Below are 16,757 nucleotides of genomic sequence, written 5' to 3'. Positions count from 1 at the left end.
CATCTGAAAGAACAAGCAGCTCAATTTAGAGCAATATTGGGATAAACAGAAGTGATCTGCACGGTCCAGTGTATAATACTTACAGTGTGGAATAGTCAGAGCCCTAAAGAACCAAAGCTGCTGTTTAACAGAGATTCCAGCAGCCACAGAGATGAATATGTATGTAAACACATGCCTACAACATATGGCATGTGTTTCACAGTAGTTCCTCTGTATCTGATGAGAGGAAGAATTCCTTTCCTAAGAGCACAGCAGAAACCAGAGCTGGTTTTCTTCTGAAGACCATCCTACAAGCTTGGCCTAAGGGTCAAACTGCAGAGGACAAGACAGAAGTCAGCCACAGTGTACACTGCTGTGGAGACCCAGGAGATGACTTTTTATCCCGAGGTCATCATGTGCCTCTGTTACCTAAACACATGCAAGAGGAAATTAAAATTTCCAGGCTCTGATTCTCAATGGTCTCAGCAATAAATGCAATGAGATGTGGAGGACAGCCATGAACTACCCAGAAGTGATTATGGTTTGCAGTTTTACAGATGCTGTTCTTTGGCATCTCAGAATATAATTGGCGGGCCTTTTCCAAGTTCAGAAAAGTTATGGGCAATACAGCTTTTAAACGTCATCTGATTTTCTCTGTTCCCTTTGTCTTCAATGCACCAAGTATCCTCTGCTGCTCCTGACAGAGCTCAGAAATAGGTATGGGCAAAGAGATCTACAAGCGCAGGGGCTTTTATTTTTTATCTATGTCTTGCCCATTTTCCTTGCCTAACTGTCTCTGTCTCTGAGGCTCTCTGCACAACAGGTTGCATGGGCCAAAACCCCAAATAACCCCAAGCAGAACTACAGGCTGGGTGAGGAATGGTTGGAGAGCTGCCAGGCAGAGAAGGACCTGGGAGTGATGGTGGACAGTCGGCTGAATATGAGCCAGCAGTGTGCTCAGGTGGCCAAGAAGGCCAACGGCATCCTGGCTTGTATCAGAAACAGTGTGACCAGCAGGGCTAGGGAGGTGATTGTCCCCCTGTACTCGGCTCTGGTGAGGCCGCACCTCGAGTACTGTGTTCAGTTTTGGGCCCCTCGCTACAAGAAGGACATCGAGGTGCTTGAGCGGGTCCAAAGAAGGGTGACGAAGCTGGTGAGGGGACTGGAGAGCAAGTCCTATGAGGAGTGGCTGAAGGAGCTGGGCTTGTTCAGCCTAGAGAAGAGGAGGCTCAGGGGTGACCTTATTGCTCTGTATAAGTACATTAAAGGAGGCTGTAGCGAGGTGGGGGTTGGCCTGTTCTCCCATGTGCCTGGTGACAGGACGAGGGGGAATGGGCTAAAGTTACGCCAGGGGAGTTTTAGGTTAGATGTTAGGAAGAATTTCTTTACTGAAAGGGTTGTTAGGTACTGGAACGGGCTGCCCAGGGAGGTGGTGGAGTCACCATCCCTGGAAGTCTTCAAAAGACGTTTAGATGTAGAGCTTAGGGATATGGTTTAGTGGGGACTGTTAGCGTTAGGTCAGAGGTTGGACTCGATGATCTTGAGGTCTCTTCCAACCTAGAAATTCTGTGATTCTGTGATTCTGTGAAAACACCTTCACCTGCTACCAGAATTTCCTAGTGGAACCTGTCCAAAGATGCTGCTGTCCAGCAAGCTGGTCTTCAGCACAACACAGGCTCAAGGGCAAGTCCTGCTACATCAGCAACCAAATTATCTCCTAACAGTTTGATCCAGTATCACCCATCCCACAGCAATAAGCTCTTCAGCCAGAGAATGAATCATCCAGAGCTGGGAAACAAAAAGAAAAAAGACATACAGGTTTAGGTCATCAGTGAGAACAATACTTAGAGTCAATAGCATAAAGTAAATAGCTTAATATTACAACTGCATTTGCATCCATACTTGCTTTTCACCAGATCACATTCTTTACCCAACTTATTCCCATTACCAGCTTGGAAACAAACCACTGGATTTTTGTAGGAACTGGAATGAATTTCCTTCTTCTCACCTTATAGTCATAGGATTGTTATTTCAGACCTCAAGGTGTTCTCTGTTCATAATGCAAAGAGCAGCATGGTACAGTTTCATAGTATCCAGAGGAATTTCAGTATGGTTAAGTTTTACGCAAATATAGTTTTGGGACATTTCTGTTTATGCAAGAGGGAGAAAAAAAAGTCAGTATCTGTTTCTTGACTATAAAGGTATTCACTGATCCTACTTCACAACTGCTTCTGCTTTTGCATTTGAGCAATCAGTACTGCAGATACAAATAAAGATTCCCGTCACTTCTGATGCACAAACACGCAGACTTTTTAACATCATCTCCAAAAGCGGTGTTCAGGTCTTTGCTGAGCTGCTGCTCCTCTCTTGCTCTCCCTGTCATCCATATGTTTAATTTTAAATGTTCTCTGGGTGGACTTGAGCACGTGCCCAGGAGCAGAGAGTTTGGGATCCCTGCTCTGTAACACCTCGCCACTGCTGCCCCTCTCCTGGCAGCTCTGCGGCAGGACTTGACAATGACCACAGAGAAGCCTTCGCCCTGCCACATCCTGCAGCACCGGGCAGCAGCAGCTGGGCGAGCTATCTGTCATGCCTCTGACATAACACAAATCCAAGGCTGCAGGGGGAAGCAGATGGCATATTTCTGCAGGTGCCTTGGCAGGAGCGTTGCAGCCAGCGAGTCTGACCATCCCCGGCATGTGGCTGAGCTTTCAGGCACCCTCACCACTGCTTAAAGAAGTCGTGCTATTCCTGCAGGTGCTCCTGGGCAACAGCTTGGAAAGCAAGTGTTCAGCCATATGGGGCCCTGGGCATGGAGCCACCATTGTGAGAAACGTTTGGCAAGTAGGCTGCTGTCCGGGAGGAGATTAAAGCACGTCGCTACTGGTGGCAGGGGAAAATGAGACTCACACATGGCATACCACTGGTCACAAGCAAGGTGGGTTGAACTCTGACTTCCAAGATGAGGGAGGCAAGGGTGGCATAAAACTAGAAACAGAATGATCACCGGTGTGGGTCTGGCAGGACATCATACACTAGATGTGGCTGACGAGGAGGGAAATGAGAGCAAGCATCCAAAAGTCTGTGGTTAGTCGTGTCTGCAGGAATCCCCCACGAACACACTTTTTGTCCTTTCAGCTAAGCTCACAGGAGGCAATCTGTGAATGTATTCAGGGTATATGTCCCTGAAACAGCCATGATCGCAGGCAAATTTGAATAAAGAATTTCAAGGAAATAAATAAATAGATAGCACACACACACATATTCATACACAAAAGTTGGAAATGATTATATATTTTGTCCAGAAATTAAAAATAAATAAAAGTACCTGATTTCTTCATGCACTCTTTTACGGTAAGAGTGCAGGCTATAGCTAAGTTGCATCCTTAGATATGCGCCAGTTCAACTAGGTGTTTATCTCTCTCCTCACTGTTCACTGATTTCCTTCTAAATATAGGGACTTTCTTCTGTGATGGCCTGACTTGACTCACCATGGTAATTTTCATCTTATATTTTACCCAAAAATAAGATTATGCACTTGATATAACTGCATACCAAATAGTAAATACTCAGAGTGGAAAGTTTATGAGCTAAAATGTCTAGATGAATAGGAATGAGGCTGCATATATTTGCAAAACAGAAGGATTCAACAGAGGAGGGGCATAAATTCATTATTTACACTTACAACAAGAAAAGCTATAGTTCTAAAAATTTAGTGACATGCTGTGCATTGCACTGCCCTGCATGATGCCCAGGAGAACATCTATTTTAATTAAACATTGTGTTTCTAGGGTGTTCTATTTATTTTCTCACCCTACATACTAAACTGTCTTGCACAAGAGATCTGGTACCCAGGACTTTGGGCAAGACCAGAAAAAAAAATAAAAATAGATCTAGATCTTTTGATGACCTAAAAAATAATAAGAAACAGCCTTCTCACATTCTTGGTGTCATTGAATACATTAGTTACTGCTTGCTGTCCATTAGCAAAACAAACAAACAAACAAACCATTGCTGTCCCTTAAAATCAAATTTAATTGCCAACTACACATTCAGGTATGCTGTACCAGTGGAACTTCTTTTATTATCTATATCCACCACTTTCTTAAAAACTTCAGAGTGTTCAACATCAGCAATATTCTTAGGCAATAATTTAATGGAACAGCATCCAAAAGAATGACACGCAGACCAGCTAAAGTGTGAGACCACAGAGCTCTTGAACTGAATCCACTCCCTATGTTAATAAACTAGCAGAACTCTTTCCTGGCAAGACTGACGACATATGGAAAAAATACAACACTGAATATAAACACCGCAACCTTTAAACATCATTCTCCAATCCAGAGCCAAAGAGATGGTATCAGCTTCATGTCACAGAAACTTCAGTTGTGGTACCATTTTACAGGCACTCTGGCATGTGTTTAAAAAAAAAAAAAATCAACAAAAATCAATGTTTAATTGTAAGAAGGTCTTGTAAGATTATGTAGTACAAGCATTGAAGCAGAAAGCTGTAGTAGGTGATGAAGAAAACAAACAGTAGGCAATGGCAAGTAATAACAGGCTGCCTCTCAAGTACCTCACAGTGGACAGCAATCCCCTGAGACGAATGGCAGCCTGGCTGCAGCCATCTGGGCACTTTGCTTTGGAAAGTAAGGTGGCACAGGGCCACCCTAGCTATCCTACCCTATGTGGCTGCAAGAATCCCCTCTACCTGGTGGGAGCACCTCCCTCAGGGTGTGCAGCATGGGAAAGCAGTGTTTATATTTATTAGTGGTCCTCTCATATGCTAGTTATTAAGGAGACTTTACAGAAACAGTGGGGTTAAAAAGGGAAGCTCCTAAAAACTCCAGACGTTCATGCAAAGCAAACATGAAGGGACTCCCTGCTTAGTATTACAGAGCTTTTTCAGATGCAAGGTACAAAACACTACCTGGAAGGACTTGATGTCATTGCCATTGCTGAAGGTAGACAGCAACAATTCATACAGGAGAGAAATGCAGGAAAATGATACTGCCATGATAATACAACACTGGCACCCAGTGGTTTTACAACGAGGGCACGTTTGTATTCTGTGTTTTCTTAGAAATGTAGCTGTACAAAACAGATTCCTGATGCATCTCTTTGGTTAAGAAACTTAGACACACTTTGCCAGCTAAGACTAGATTAAAGACTGTGACTTGTTCCTAAGAAGAATGCACAAAGTTTCAACTATTTGTGATTCAGTTTTGGCACTTGACAATGTCATTTGCTGCAGAAGAAATAAGGAAGTGCTCAGGTTCTGTACAGGTTCACATACCAGGTCATCGGTCATCTGGCTTTCTGCAGTAATCTCCTTCTGTGTGAGAAGATTCGTTGAGCTGGTAGTCCTGTCCTTAACTCACACTTATGCCATGTTCTGTTTTGTTGTTTACCTGCAAAAGTGTTCAGCATAAGACAATACAGTCCCTGAGCTTTCTTCTTTGTGCTATGCTACGAGGAACGGATTACCTTTGAGTTATGCATATGTGCTATTAATATTCCAAGGAACGTTTTGAGTATGAGGTACAACAGGAAAAATACTTTTAGCACATTATTTGTGACAGAATACACAGTGTTGTGGAGAATCAGTTTTTCTTAATTTTAGCATATGCAAACTTGTTATCTCTTCGTATGATAACTTCACAGTCAGTGAAATAACCTGAAGAAGAGGTTTACATTGCAAGGGCAAAACACAGTAAATAAAGAGGGAAATCATACTCCACTCCTCTCAAAAGGAGCCAAGGACTCAGGGACTACCACCTTCACAGTTGTAGAGAAGACTGAAGAAGAAAGCTCTACACATTCAGTGATTTTGTGGCCATGGGAACATGTAATCCATTTTTTTCTTAAATTTCTTTGAAGCTCTTGTCTCTGCACTGACAGAGACAAAAGGGAGCAGTCAAGAATATGTTTGGCATGCAGTAGATTCTTTGCATTGCAAGATACAATCCGAAGCCTCCTTTCCCTCAGAAAAAAAAAAAAAAAAAAAAAAAAAGAGCAGACAAGAGAACCAGGAAATAATATGTTGTGAGGGCACTGATAGGAAAGAAAGGAACAGGCATAGGCTTGTTTATGCAGGACTTAATTGCAAATGGTAGCGGTATTAAGCAGGGAACACAGCTGGCCAAAATACGTGGCTTTGCAGTTGAATTCAAGCCGTCAAATACTGTGCGCAGCAGGCAAGCGAAGCAGTTCCTCAATAAGTATGCTAGCAGCAATAGCTCTGGGGAGAGCTTTTCTTTGGTCCACAATGAATAAGAGGTTGAACATGCTCAGATGTGTACATGCATGCTCTGTGTCAGACTGAACTTCCTCTGCTGTCTCCTGCCACTCTGTCCTGGGACTGTAGGAAAGCAGTTCATTCAAGGTAATGCCTTCACCTTCTTGGCAATGGTGGGTGACCGAAGCAGAGGATCAGCAGGTGTTGATAGGGACTTGTCCATCCATCCACAGCATCATCTTTTGGATGCTGCAGAACTCAGCCAGGCTCAACACCATGAGTGTAAAAGCTTCTGCAGACCATTACCTGCATCATGGACTTAGCAGTGTGTTTGTTTTCTTTTATTTTTAACAACTTTGTCCCCAAATTGTGACTTTTTAGGCGTATATCTTACGGTAAACCTCCCAAGAGTGTATATTTGAAATTCTGATTCCTCAATGCTTGTATGCTTGTACATTCACGAATGTACACACATTGCTCAACCAGGATCTTTACTGAAGGAGCAATGCAAATAAAATTAAATAACTCACAAAAATAAACACTGTAAACCTCATTGGCATTCCTGTCTTTACAACAGTTCTCAAATCCCATAATAGCCCAGCCTTAAACCAATACTGAGAAATAATTATCACTTTATCCTGCTTGCAAAACAGTATAAAACTGGATGGTTCTGTTGAGCTAGAGAATGATGGGAGAGCACAGTTTACAAGATGAGACTTGTCACAGCTTGAAACACCCCCCTCTATATGTCTGCTCTTTTTTTTTAAAGAAGCACTTGCACAGTGGCTCACATCTGATCCAGCTCAGTAACATAGAGCATTCCCATTTATTTCCATAAGAAAAGAAAGAACGCTATAGCCCCGAGTACATTCCAAGAAAATGGCTTAGACTCAGACTATATTATAGCAGATAATGCAGTTGCCAGTGGGCAGAAGGTTACAAGGCCCACTTCATCTGTGTATGTTTTATCTCTTCCTGTTTTTCCTCAAGCACTCACACCTCCTTCAGACAGAGATTAATTTTTTATTTAATTAGAAAAACAACAGAACAGAGTAAATGTTATTTTTTTTTTCTTTTCTTTTCACATTTGAACAGTTTTCAGGATTATAAATTCCACTGTATTAAATATCATTCAAACATGAGACCAGATGTCTTCATGTTTACAACACATTCTTTTGGCATAGCTTGTCAAAACAAAGTCAGTCTTGGAAAATTTGGATGCGAGTGCTTTCATGCAAGTGGCCTCCAGTCCCTTTGTCTGTCCTGTCTGTTTAAAACCATGTATTTTTAAATCAAGTGCCCAAGTGTCCTCTGGTCCTTCTGAACACAATATCCTCTTTAATTTAGATGCTAGTTTAGCTTCTATCTCTCACTCCTTTGACAGTTTGAAGTTCCTTATCTCATTGTCTGATCAAGCAGGCACCTATGAAGGTTTGTGCCCTCTTACAGAATCGTGGAATGGCTTGGGTTGGAAGGGACCTTAAAGATCAGCCAGTTCCAACTTCCTCCAGATGTTCTTTGCAGTGAATTTAAAAGTACATAACACTGACAGGCAAGTAAATGCTCCTTAGCTCAGAAGGCAAATAAACACTAAACAGCATGTCTACTTCATGTTTTGGTATCTCCCCTCATCCCACACCAGAAAGTATAGAGTGACAAAAGTAGATTTTAACAGGATGTGGTTGGTGGCTTAAGAAGATAAGATATTTATAAATACAGGATTTTGTTCCTTAGATTCAAACATTCAAATACATCTTTGTCTCCTATATTTGTCAAAATGTATTGTCTTCTAAATTATATAGTCTTCTACTTTTTGTTAGAAAGATGTAGGTCTCCACAAGGATTCAAGAAACAAGTGTTTTCAAGAGAACGTATTTTGTTGTTGTCTGAAGTGGTGTTCATTAATATCTAAAATGTGTATTCCTGAGATAAATTTACAAGGATTAGTGGAATGGAGAGCTGTCATGAAACTGAATTTAACAGACAACCTGTAATCCTACTGGAGTATGTAGACTTCTACATAAAGCAGGCAATTAAAAAGATGCCATGAGCTCTGAAATCTCTGTTATTCACGCCAGATGCTGCAGTCCCTATTATTTATACAGTTTACAATCTTTCTGAAAAATATCTTCAACTTTAATATATATTTCCAGACGGAGTTACAGAAATTATCAACACGGAAAGATTGAATCCTACTCTTGTAGCAAAACCGTGTGCTGCAGAGGTCCAGAAGTTGTACCCAAAATTCATCAGGGGGACACACAGTTGATAAGAGCAAAGCAAGGTTTTGTTTTGCAATGCTTTTCTTTTTTTTTTTTTTTTTTTTTTTCTTTTCTTCCATTGTCATTCCCTTAACTGTCTCTTGTTACAGGTGAGCATGGCTTTGTCTGGACTCTTACTTAAAAGCAAATAAAAACCTATATTAAAGTTAAACCCCAGGTTGTATCTTTTTAGAGCTGTGGGACCTACTTCAGGACTTGGCTAATCCTTCAGAAAACAAACAAACAAACAAACAAACAAAAAAACAACCCTTAGTAAATAACTTTTTGTTTGTTTGTTTTCACCTCTTAAACTTGTAATTTCAAGCAAATAAATCTGAGAGTTTGTATTTTTGAGACAATATTGGACAGATTTCTCGTGGCTATTCAGGATAGTGCCTTTTTTTTTTTTTTTTTTAATACAATTCTCCAGAAAGTACCTATTTTATAATGTAAAGGGTTGGTTCTGTTACTCATTTTATGATGAATAAATGTCTTGCATGTTCACTGTTTGAAATTTTACTGTATTTCTGAGGGTTGTAAGGTTACAGTTCAGAAGGCTGCAGCTTAGAAAACCATGGAAGTTACAGGAGATCACTGTGCATTATCAGCAAAGTGATGCAGCTGACAAACTGAGCTTGAGAAGCCACTCAGTGACATGGCAGGATTCTGTGCCAGAGCACAATCCATCTTTTGTCCCCCACATACTGGACCTCCAAACTGGATCACTACGAAATCCAGTCTGTTTTTCTTGAAAACTGTTTAACATACTAAATGCAAGTCCTGCCTTAGCTAGGAAGGGTCAAAATGTAGTCACTCTGTTCTGTGCTCTCTGTCATGATATGGGAGACACATGGGAACAGCTCAAAGACAGAATATTTTCTTAGAATATCTTCACAGTGCAGTACAGCTGTGTACCACTAAGTCAGGTGAAGAGACAGGGCATCACACAGCCATAAAACAGAAACTCCTCACTTTTCTAAACTGAATGGCAGCCTGACCTGATGGCAGGCACGGTTGAAATTGTTCTGCACTAAGCGGTCTAGCACAAAGGTTGCGTTCTTCCCAGCTCATCTCCTGACTGTTCTCATCTCAGGAGGCCAGATAGCTTGCAGCCCATGTTTCCTGCAGGCAGGAGGAAAACAAATCTGTCCTCAGAGTCACTCCTGTGCTCCCTGTGCAACCCAGAAGGAAAGGCAAGGTAATTTAGTGAAGCTTGCTATGGCAGAGTTATTTTAGCCAAGCACTGTGCAATGAATTTGAATTAAACAAAATGATGTGGTTCTGTCAAACATACTACCAAGCTGAAATCAAAAACCTGTTTACATTTTACAGTTCAAAATTGAAATCAGAGTTTCCAAGGCTGCCACATCCTGGAGAAAAACAGAATTAATTTAACATGCAAGATACAGAAATTCACTACTCAAGTAACTTAATGACTGCGCTACTTTTATAATACTCATGGGTGTGTAAAGAACACCCCTAAATACTCTAATCCCTCTTTTAAAATAAGCCACAAATCTTCAGAATGGTTTCAGAATAACTTGCTGGTAGCTGTTATTCAGTGCAAAGCTCAGGAGGACAGTGAATATGTATTTTTCCTGAAGTGCTCAACTCAGTACCCAGGAGAAAATCCAGAACCTTTGTTCTATCTGTCATGTATTCGTGTCTGCTACTTCAGACACTCTTCAAAAGGTTGTGACTCATAGCGTGCTCCAAATGCCTATCAATTCAAGACTTTTCTTCTCTCCTGCCCTTCTAGGCAAAGGGTGGGAAGCTGAAGAGCAAACAATGGACTAACTGTAGAAGGAAAGAGACTGCACATACTAATTTTTATGCACACATCTAAAAGACTGTGACCACGTATGACTTCCTTTTGATATGTGTAACAGTTCTGCTTGCAGAATCTCACAGGATCAACCCCAACACATTGTTTAGTGTGACAAAATTGTCAAAACACTCACACCCAAAAAACTCATTATATGAACACTTTTATTATTATTATTATTTATTTCTTAACGGTGTTTGGATTGGTAACTCAACTTTTTGAATACATATCTGCACAGACTCATGCATGTCTAATGCAAACATAAATGCAAGCATTTTCTAGAAATAATTAACCGGACAATTGGTCACAAAACCTTAACTTTTTGAAAAAGTTTTTTGAGCAAATTAAAAGCAGCATTTTTAATGGTGTTACTTTTGCCCTGTGATTTCTAAGGTGACAGGCTAAATTCAGCCTCGCTCAGCAGGAACTGAAAGCTGCCATTACTTAACAGCTACTTACTGGCACATATGAAATGAACTGACACAGTTAACTTGGCCCAAACAGGGCTATAGTCATGAAAATGGGAATGCTTTTTGCCCTTAAATAGGGCACAAGGATAATTCACCAGCATACACGTAATTTAATTATGGAATGCAGTAGTGGGTTAGCAGCTATCCAACAAATGCATTTTAAAGCATTCCCATTGGAAAACTTCTGGAGTATTTTGTCCAGTAGTGATTTTCACATTTTTTAAAGTGAGAAATCATAAACTAAATCTAGCTGAAATTTCATACGTTTATGAATGACATCATAGGAAGCTATTGTCACATATTTAATTATACCAAACAGAAAAATTAGATTTTTCTACAAACTTTACCACACTTAGAAGTGTTTTGCTCTATCCGATGCTATGTACTAAAATATGTAAGTGATTTATTTCTAAACAGAGTTTCTTCCACTTTTCATTAGTCAGGCAGCAAGCTCACTATCCTCCAAGTATGTTATCTGACTTTCAAGCAGGAGTGTAGTACATATGCACGATCGTACACAGCATGCAGTTCTTTATATTTTACATTTATCTTACATCTCCAGTGACAAACATTTGGCAAAAGAAAAGGCAGGTTACTAGACAGGCAGTTAGTTCTTTGTTTTAAACTGGCACAGAACAATTTCTTTGTTCTCCTATAATTAATTCTATTAATCTTCAAAGAGCTTAATAGGCAGCGCTATACATTTCTGTACTTAACACTACTCATATTAGTCACATATCTGAAGTTAAGTAAGAACTGAGATTGTGGTATAATAAAATTTGAGCAATGCTAAAGGAGTGTAAAGTCAGAAACCATTTGTTGCGTGGATGGCTAACAGAAATGTCAATACAGCAGCTGTGTTTCCATAGCTGCTTAAGTCGCTTTCCTTCATTGATAATCATGCTCCAAAACATGTATAAGGACCTTATACGAACTACTTCCAAATAAGAAAAAGATCATTTTCTTAGTATTTCTCTAACCATTAATGCCTTCCAGTGCACATATTTACAACATATAGCTTAGCTATTCCTACAAATTTAAGAAGTAATGTACATTATCAATAAATCACGGGAAATACAGAAAATGAAAATGTAATGATTGCAAATTCAGAAAGGAGTATTAAAAGCTGCAAAACTTACGTCTAATTAAGTATTTTCAAGGTGCTGAAAAAGCTCTGCAGTTTCATGTCAAGCCCCAGTACTCTCCTGCACTTGCTTTAGGTGAGTTTTCTTTGTACCACACAATCAGCAGAGTCATGCAGCCATTACTTAACAGACTCTCCACAGGTGTGTACACCTGTGAAGGACCCCAATATACCTCATCTTCTGATCATATACCTGATCTTCTTCACCCTGTACTACAGCCTGCAGGTCTGCCTTGAGACGTTCCAGGTTACTCTGCAACAGAAATCAGAGTGAGTAGAAGCATCTAAAAACAATTAGCAGCCTTTAACCATCCTGAGCAATCACACTACTGACTAGTATACAATTTTAAATAGATCAGTACTGCTAATTAGAGACTATTATTCACTTTAATAGCATTTTTTTTCCGGGCTATATATTCACACCATTTCAGTGTGATAGTCTTAAATATGAAATCCAACTCACCATTTTATCCTCTCAGCATCAACAGGAAAACACTATCCTAATTTAAGGGAACTATGCCACTGAAGCAGCCTGTTCCACCACAGGATGAGTATGGGTCACCTATGCAGATGACATTACCAATATGCTGCCATGGCAAAACCAGAGAAATTTAAGAATTGTGTTTGAGATCTCTGCTTTAATAAGCAATTCTACCTCTCTTTCGGGACATTTTTATGGAAGAAGGTCAGAAAAAGAGGGCCAAATGACTCCCTAATGGGTGTGCTAGTTAAAAAATGTGTTTATAATAGAACTGGATAGAAGACACTGATGTTTTTGTCATGTTGTCTTACTTCAGTTCAGCAACGCCATCTGGGATAAGTTACTTATGTTTGGTACTGGACCTATATTTGTATCCTGTGAAGTGCATGTTCCCGGTTTAGTATTTGTTTCTACTTGGTTTAGTCTACTGGAACTGCCACAGCTGCTAATGCTCCAGAAATTCCAAGAAAAAAGAAAACTTCTGAACCTATGGCTTTTTTTTTTTTTCTGAAAAAGCTCTCAGCAAGTTAGACCGCATCACACAGTATGCATTTTTTGCATGAGGAAATTTTATTGTGTGATAATAACCAGTAAGCATTTGGCTCATGTAAGCTCTATCAGCTTGTCTTTCAACGGAGATCAAATAGAGGAGGGGAAAAAGAAAAAAGAAAAAATGTTTTTCCCTTTTCCATGAGATGCGGACACACAGCTTACAGACCTACCTGAGTACTGACTGAATTTTGCTTTCACACTATGAATTAAGCTGCAAAACACCAAAGTAGCAAGGAAATCACAACAGGGCTACAGGTTTTCTAGTGTTAGCCTCGATCCGCTGGTCAATACTTGAACGGTTTTGGCCACAGTGATCACCTGAATGCTTCCACAGTGAGTGGAGGAGGCAACCACGAGGCATAGCACTGAACACTGGTCTTCAAAGAAGTAGAAACTGGGGACACCTGAGTGTCTAAAATGATTTTTTGTTTGTTTGTTTGATTGTTGTTTTTCCTTTTTCTTCCCTGCACCTCATCCAGCTCTTTATACTCTGAGGCAAACAGCAGTTCTCTGTCACATGGGGTAGGTGGGGAAAGCAGCAGGAGCAGCTGTCTGCACCCCGGAGGCCAGAAGGGGAAGGCAGGATGGAGGACAGGTGGAAACAACGCCACCCAACAGCTGAAAATCCCCAGAAACGCAAGTGCTGTCCACTCAATAAGGCATCAGGATGGTGGAGTGGGGGGACCCATTTTGGAGAGCCTGCAGCAGCCACACTGCAGACAACATGAAGGTCAACCCTGTAGATGTCCCCCAAGTGGCTGCCAAGTGCCAACTACTTGTGTCTTCCTCCCCGGTCTCCGGCAGGTAGACGTCCTCTGACCCTCACTGCCTGCCTCCTCCAGCCTCCCCTCTGGCAGGAGGTAGCCCTGGCAGCACACCCTGGCTGCCCGGCCATTCCCTCAGGCTGCCCGCCGCCATCTTCCCGGGTGGCCCTAGGCCGCCATCTTCCTTCAGGGAGCCGGGGGGGAGCAGGGGGCAGCCAATGTGTTATGCAAATCTGCCATCTGCTGGTGTTAAACGGATGTTAAACGTCTTAAATGGATGCTTAGAAGAGCCAGCCTGAGCAAATTAGTAAAGAGCAGCCGCCCCCTTCCACCTCCTTCCCCCCCCCCCCCGAAAAAAAAAAAAAAGTGCTCTGGGCTTCCACTGCACACTCTGTCTTCTGTGGCTGCCACCATGCTGTGAGGATGAGAAATATGAAAGCAAAGAGTATTAGCTAGGAATCTGGATAAGAACCTTACCCTCGATTACAGGACAGCTTGTTGAAACTGAAGATGAAATACATTTTCAAGCCTAGTAAAACCAGCTGAGAAATGTTTGCTGACTGGTAACTGTCTCTCTCTCCCTCTCTCTTTTTTCCAGTAGGTAACAGTGTTGAGATGGAAGCATTTTTCACAACCTTGTCTCATTTTTAACCTGAAGTGATGCTGTAGCTCTGGGACAGCGAGGAATTGATCATATTTCTACATTTCTGCTGGAGCTCTTCTCCACAACCCTTTAGCTGCAGGTATGTTGGTTGTGATGCAGACATTTGTCTACAAAACCAACGTCATCAGTAATAGTCTAATTTTCATTTCAAATAATTGTGTATTAATTTTTACTGAACTAAATCCAATACCTGAAAAAAAGCGACATCTCCTATGATTATATATGGATTTAAATTAAATGTTTTATGACAAAGAATAAACTTTTGTTTGTAACCAGCAGGTGGCAGTTATAGATTGTTACAGCTGCCACTTACTCCTGGTAACTGAGTAACTGCAGGTTATAGGTCTCTTATCAGATATAGGTTTCATTATTTACATTTGACTGTTTTAGCTATCATTCTGTCAGCAAAAACGCTGCCTAAGTGTGGTGGTTTCACCCTGATGGACCGGTAAACTCCACCACAACTGATCTCTCATTCCCCATCTTCAAAGGGAGAGGGGGGAGGAAAGTATGATGGGAAAGAAAATTTTCTTTTTCTTTCCCTTCAGGGTCACAGGTTGGGATCAGGATAATTTAATTAAGGGGAAATGAAAGAGGAAAACAACAACAAAACAAACAAACAAAAGACAAACAAAGGTTTTGTGGAAGCCAAGAAAGTGACAAAATGATTATTCTCTACTTCCCATCAACAAGTAATCTTTGAGCACATCTTGGGAAGCAGGGCCTCAATACATGTAGTGGATATTTGGGAGGACAGACATCTCTGTGATGAGAGTCCCACCCCATTTCTTCCCCTTCCCAGCTTTTACTGCTGAGTGTGACACCATATGGCATAGAATATCCTTATCCTTTATGTCAGTCTAGGGCAGCTCCTCTGGTGATGTACCCTCCCCACCTCTTGCCCAACCCCAGCCAGCTGGCCCCTGAGGGGCCCTTGAGAGAGTTTTGATGCTGTGTCAACACTTCTCAGCATCAGAAAAAACATTGGTGTGCCATCAGTGCTATTCTAGCTACAAGTGCAGAGCACAAACTATATGGGATGCTGTGGGGAAAGTTAACTCCATCCCAACCAGACCCAGTACACCAGGACACCAAGAAAGCAGTTCTGGAAATCAGCTGATTGCAGCAAGACTGTAGATTCCTGACAGTTTTTTCTAGATTTTTGAATGCAGTCCTTAGTTGTTCTCTAGAAAGTCTGACTAGTGCCAAGTAATTGGTTCAATGGCTTACATGATTTTGAACATTTTTCTTTTGCTGTTATTCATCTTCTAAGAAGTAAGGAAGTACAAAGTTTTGAACTAGCTTTCAGGGAACATCTCTGCAAGAAACTTTATGCAGTATTTTGGAAAAGTGACTGATTTGTTCAGCTTTATTTTGATTAGAAGAGTAATTTGCTTTCTTTATTCTTTAATATCTAATTGACACATTCATTAATATTTGTAGGCACATTGCACTTCCTCCAACCCAGCACTGTAGCTAAATGGTCAAAAGGCTATGTAACGTATTTTCTTCTAGTTGTTTAATTTAACCTGCTACCAAATATTTAAGAAGCTCTGTGTTCTTAAGTATGTAGGGACAGTGTATGAATGGGATAACATTTTCATTACTCATTTGAGATGTTCCTACTTCCAGTCTCACAGGCATTATAGTGAATTGAGAAACAATGCAACTTCAGTGGCCTGGAATAGTGCATTCATATTTTAAACATATTAGTGAGACCTGAAAGTGTGCTGTTGATCCAGAATATGTGAACATGAGTTCACAGAACATTTTCAATATTAAAGGTACCAGTTAATTTTGAAAAATAAAATGACAAGAAAGAAAGTGAAGCTGTAATAGGTACAAAATCTAGGAACACCCAGTCAACAGACTTCTGTTGACTAGACTGGAAGAATAAACTTTCAAGTGTTCCAGTTTTCGAGTGCTGAAGCTATGCAGAATTTCAGTGTCTATCAGCACAGGCAATTGTCTTGCTGACCAAGGGATGAATGGTGGTATCCTTAGCCTGCACTGTGATCTCTAGCAAGTCACAGAACATTTCCATGCCTTAATTTCTTATCTGCTAGCACAGACCATAAAGAAGGGCAAGCTTTAAGCATTGACCTTCAATGCATGCTAGACTATTTTGAATCTTATCAAGGAGCCAATTTGCAAAAAGACTGCTCAACATGTTAGCTCATGTATAGATGTGCACATCATTAACAAGCATCTTAGGACGGACAGAGACATCATCCAGGTACTACAGTTGCTGAGCAGGAGTTAGCAGGTATAATCTGGTGTTTTATAAAGTGTAAAGTATCCTGCCTGAAGGACAAATTGTCTTGTGCACTGCTAAGTCAGTGCAGTAACAGCAACTGTGTATTCCAGACTAGAGTTACG

At 40.9% G+C, this 16,757-nt stretch overlaps 1 long non-coding RNA gene across 1 annotated transcript; it reads right to left on the bottom strand.

Annotated features, from left to right (window-relative positions):
* Positions 1–1,572: 1,572 nt before the first annotated feature.
* LOC137848312 (uncharacterized) lies at positions 1,573–12,165 on the bottom strand. The gene is made up of 3 exons (XR_011091273.1): positions 11,913–12,165; positions 5,276–5,390; positions 1,573–1,767 (listed from the first exon to the last, which is right to left on the bottom strand). It is a non-coding gene; the product is annotated as an uncharacterized lncRNA (long non-coding RNA).
* Positions 12,166–16,757: the final 4,592 nt, after the last annotated feature.

The sequence above is a fragment of the Anas acuta genome, chromosome Z (assembly GCF_963932015.1).
Source record: "Anas acuta chromosome Z, bAnaAcu1.1, whole genome shotgun sequence".
Taxonomy (NCBI): domain Eukaryota; kingdom Metazoa; phylum Chordata; class Aves; order Anseriformes; family Anatidae; genus Anas; species Anas acuta.
The sequence above is the reverse complement of the archived record's forward strand: the minus strand, read 5'-3'. Positions and strand labels throughout refer to the sequence as shown.